Source organism: Schistocerca serialis, unplaced genomic scaffold (assembly GCF_023864345.2).
Source record: "Schistocerca serialis cubense isolate TAMUIC-IGC-003099 unplaced genomic scaffold, iqSchSeri2.2 HiC_scaffold_509, whole genome shotgun sequence".
Classification (NCBI taxonomy): Eukaryota; Metazoa; Arthropoda; class Insecta; order Orthoptera; family Acrididae; genus Schistocerca; species Schistocerca serialis.
The window spans coordinates 15001-20000 of NW_026048090.1; the positions used below are offsets into that span (position 1 = coordinate 15001).

The following is a 5000-nucleotide window of genomic DNA, read 5'->3' on the forward strand; positions in this document are numbered from 1 at the left end:
TGCAATCCACCCCTATAACATGCGTTTCATGAAGAGGTATGTCCAATATGCGACATTCCCGCTGTCCCTATACATGAGCTGCGAGCTGTACCACTTACGAGCTACAGACGCGATCGCGTTGCTCTCTGTACGAATGCCGATGCTGAGCGGTCAGCTAGGAGGCGCTCCATCCATGTCGGTACCGGTGAGCGTTGCACTCGCAGTCGCAAAAACGTACGGCAAGTATATTACTCGGAAGAGTTAATGACAGTCCAAGCCCCCCCTGCGTGGGGAGAGTCTTGCTAGGCCATGACCCACCGGAAGGGCGCAGCGTCCCCCACCCCAGACATGTGACGTCACACTATCGGTATTGACGACTAGACTCATTGCTTATAATCATTTGCCATACACCGGTGGAAGCTGCCGAGACGAGTAGCTACATAGCGCGCTCGCCGTGTCACTAATGTACAGAGATACAACAGTTTCGACGGGAACCACATTAAACGTATACACGGCGCTGATTAGTAATAGATAGAGCCATCAGAATACAGATAATATATACAACTGTCCGTATACATGCTGAAAGACTCTGCTCACAATCACAACCACACGTCAGCCACACACTCTTATCACGCACTACTCTCTGCCTGTAACACGCACACAGACAATATGTAAGCACCAGCATGCAACAACACCCAGTGCATCCTCTCCGCCACATTAGACAATCCACACTGTCATAACCAGACTGGGAGGTCCACACAGAAAACAGAATATCCCACCCACCCGACAACCACCATTGCTCAGCCAAGCCACCAACACCCACACATGTCCTACACAGGGGTGCACCCAACATCACAATACTGCCTCCTCTCACAGCACACAAACAATGGCAGGAATGAAAGACACAGGTCTGCCACAAGCATGGAATGAGAGCGCCGCCTGTCATGAGCCAAAGGTACATCCTGACGTGGCAAATCAGATGATACCGCAGGCATCCACGTACTATAATCACAATCAACAAACCGGCCGCCGCCCCCCCCCCCCCCCATTAAACCTTTCCTTACAACAATGTGTACCTTAACCTAACCTATGTCGTACCTTAACCTAACCTATGTCGTACCTTAACCTAACCTATGTCGTACCTTAACCTAACCTATGTCGTACCTTAACCTAACCTATGTCGTACCTTAACCTAACCTATGTCGTACCTGAACCTAACCTATGTCGTACCTGAACCTAACCTATGTCGTACCTTAACCTAACCTATGTCGTACCTTAACCTAACCTATGTCGTACCTTAACCTAACCTATGTCGTACCTTAACCTAACCTATGTCGTACCTTAACCTAACCTATGTCGTACCTTAACCTAACCTATGTCGTACCTTAACCTAACCTATGTCGTACCTTAACCTAACCTATGTCGTACCTTAACCTAACCTATGTCGTACCTTAACCTAACCTATGTCGTGCCTTAACCTAACCTATGTCGTGCCTTAACCTAACCTATGTCGTGCCTTAACCTAACCTATGTCGTGCCTTAACCTAACCTATGTCGTGCCTTAACCTAACCTATGTCGTGCCTTAACCTAACCTATGTCGTGCCTTAACCTAACCTATGTCGTGCCTTAACCTAACCTATGTCATGCCTTAACCTAACCTATGTCGTGCCTTAACCTAACCTATGTCGTGCCTTAACCTAACCTATGTCGTGCCTTAACCTAACCTATGTCGTGCCTTAACCTAACCTATGTCGTGCCTTAACCTAACCTATGTCGTGCCTTAACCTAACCTATGTCGTGCCTTAACCTAACCTATGTCGTGCCTTAACCTAACCTATGTCGTGCCTTAACCTAACCTATGTCGTGCCTTAACCTAACCTATGTCGTGCCTTAACCTAACCTATGTCGTGCCTTAACCTAACCTATGTCGTGCCTTAACCTAACCTATGTCGTGCCTTAACCTAACCTATGTCGTGCCTTAACCTAACCTATGTCGTGCCTTAACCTAACCTATGTCGTGCCTTAACCTAACCTATGTCGTGTTTTAACCTAACCTATATTGCGCCTTAATGTAACCTATATTGCGCCTTAATGTAACCTATATTGCGCCTTAATGTAACCTATATTGCGCCTTAACGTAACCTATATTGCGCCTTAACGTAACCTATATTGCGCCTTAACGTAACCTATATTGCGCCTTAACGTAACCTATATTGCGCCTTAACGTAACCTATATTGCGCCTTAACGTAACCTATATTGCGCCTTAACGTAACCTATATTGCGCCTTAACGTAACCTATATTGCGCCTTAACGTAACCTATATTGCGCCTTAACGTAACCTATATTGCGCCTTAACGTAACCTATATTGCGCCTTAACGTAACCTATATTGCGCCTTAACGTAACCTATATTGCGCCTTAACGTAACCTATATTGCGCCTTAACGTAACCCACATTGCCCCTTAACGTAACCCACATTGCCCCTTAACGTAACCCATATTGTGCTGTAACCCAACACACGTTGGGCCTTAACCCAACACACGTTGGGCCTTAACCCAACACACGTTGGGCCTTAACCCAACACACGTTGGGCCTTAACCCAACACACGTTGGGCCTTAACCCAACACACGTTGGGCCTTAACCCAACACACGTTGGGCCTTAACCTGCTCTGTAATTGTCATACGACGCGTTAAATTAGTGTAGTGTTGCCTAACTGCAACCCCCGCAATATAGTTTGCTACTCGCACTGCCCGGTCCCCAGTGTATCGCTTCATGTTAAACACCTTGCAGCGATACACTGTAATGTGGATGGCAGCAGGACGTACATGCTCAATGCCCTTCGCAGTTGTTCATTGGCATTCGCATGGCGAAGCACTGCGCCTACGCTGTGGTACGGCCTGTGTCAACTGTCCGCTGATGTTGTACCTCCAAATCACACACTGTACTGCACATTGGTCCTCATGTACTGAATGATACATCGTGGTACATGTGACCGTACAACGACTGCGCCAACAACGGCGAACCATGCGGTCCAAATGTTGTGCACGCAGCTACGTGTCGTCTCCCTATAAGAGCTGGAGTGCAGTGTGGTATGCCCTGGATGGCGATCAGCATGAGCCGTCTGTTGATGTAGTGGCGCGTGTTGTCAGACGTTGTCGTCTCTTCTCACACACCGTGATAGCATGGTGCACTGCGTTCCACATCTGCGACATGCGACAGAGGCCGGTTGACAGTCGTTTGCGCAATGGACATCGCATACGTACGGGGGCCACCTTCCACGTGTTTGCGAAGCGTGCACATGTTGTTGCGTGTATGTGGGCAGACATAGTGTGTCGTGACACCTGACACAGGCATGCAACAATCGTTGAATTTGCAAATGGCGATGGACGCCTACGTTTGCTGGTGACGTTACGCAAATGAACAACTGGTAAACCGTTGTGGTGCGGTTGTTCTCGCTAGAGGTGAATCAGTGATGGCGACGATCGGTTGAGCTACCAACCGGTTGTTTCAGCGATACCCACCATGCCCACGAACGTGAATGGCATGTGGGTGTGAAGCGATACGCGGCGGTGGCTGGGTGGGACCGGCCCCGGCCGGTGAGGGGGGGCCGCCCGGCGTGCTGGCCGCGCGGTGCGTGGGCGCACGCGCTACAGCCGGCTGGTGGGGGCGGCCACTGGCAGGCGCGCCGGCCGACGGAGGCGGCAGGCGGCGCAGCTGCGCGCCGGCGCACCCTGCACGCGGCGCCGTGCGGCCAAAGTAGGTCCTCGCGGGCCCGGTGCGAAGCGCGGTGGACATCTGCAGTGTGCTGGTCCGATTGAGGACTGTGTGCGCTGAGGATGCGCCGCCGCCCGGCGCTCGGCGCCGCGACGCCGTCTGCTGCTCGGTCGCCTCTGCGGTTCTCGCAGGTGGTTTGTATCGCAGCTGTGCGGACGTGTTGGCGCGTGCGCTGTGCTGGGAGAGTTCGCTTCGGCACCCAAGTGGGGCTTTTGTCCTTCTGTGGCGCTGGCGTTGGAGCTGCCGGTCACCGTAGGTGGCGCGTGTTGTCTCCCGCCGGCAATGCCACGACAGCACGCTCCCGGGCCTCTGTCGGCAGCGGCAAGCTCAGTTGGGAGCACGGGTGGTCGCACCTAAAGCGTCTACTCGCCAAACTCCGGGCGATTGCGCCTCTCTCGAACCCGACCAAGTACTTAGGACGGCGCTGCGCGCCGCCGGGACCTGAGAGGGTTTCGAGGTGTATGGTGCAGGGGAGCGCAGCCTCCTCCTGTTTGCAGAATAATTGAGCGGACGCTTGCGTGTTCGCGCGGGCCCCCGGGACACACTCCCGGGCGGCCGGCTGCTCAGCTCTAGTTGACGCAGCTCCCTGGTTGATCCTGCCAGTAGTCATATGCTTGTCTCAAAGATTAAGCCATGCATGTCTCAGTACAAGCCGCATTAAGGTGAAACCGCGAATGGCTCATTAAATCAGTTATGGTTCCTTAGATCGTACCCACGTTACTTGGATAACTGTGGTAATTCTAGAGCTAATACATGCAAACAGAGTCCCGACCAGAGATGGAAGGGACGCTTTTATTAGATCAAAACCAATCGGTCGGCTCGTCCGGTCCGTTTGCCTTGGTGACTCTGAATAACTTTGGGCTGATCGCACGGTCCTCGTACCGGCGACGCATCTTTCAAATGTCTGCCTTATCAACTGTCGATGGTAGGTTCTGCGCCTACCATGGTTGTAACGGGTAACGGGGAATCAGGGTTCGATTCCGGAGAGGGAGCCTGAGAAACGGCTACCACATCCAAGGAAGGCAGCAGGCGCGCAAATTACCCACTCCCGGCACGGGGAGGTAGTGACGAAAAATAACGATACGGGACTCATCCGAGGCCCCGTAATCGGAATGAGTACACTTTAAATCCTTTAACGAGTATCTATTGGAGGGCAAGTCTGGTGCCAGCAGCCGCGGTAATTCCAGCTCCAATAGCGTATATTAAAGTTGTTGCGGTTAAAAAGCTCGTAGTTGGATTTGTGT

The 5000-nt window shown here is 52.0% G+C and overlaps 1 non-coding gene across 1 annotated transcript in view; it reads left to right on the forward strand.

Annotated features, from left to right (window-relative positions):
- The first annotated feature begins 4339 nt into the window (after positions 1–4339).
- Positions 4340–5000, forward strand: part of LOC126447499 (small subunit ribosomal RNA) — a 1910-nt gene continuing 1249 nt past the window's right edge. The window contains exon 1 of the ribosomal RNA XR_007583712.1: positions 4340–5000. This exon is cut by the window's right edge and continues 1249 nt beyond it. This is a non-coding gene — a ribosomal RNA (small subunit ribosomal RNA).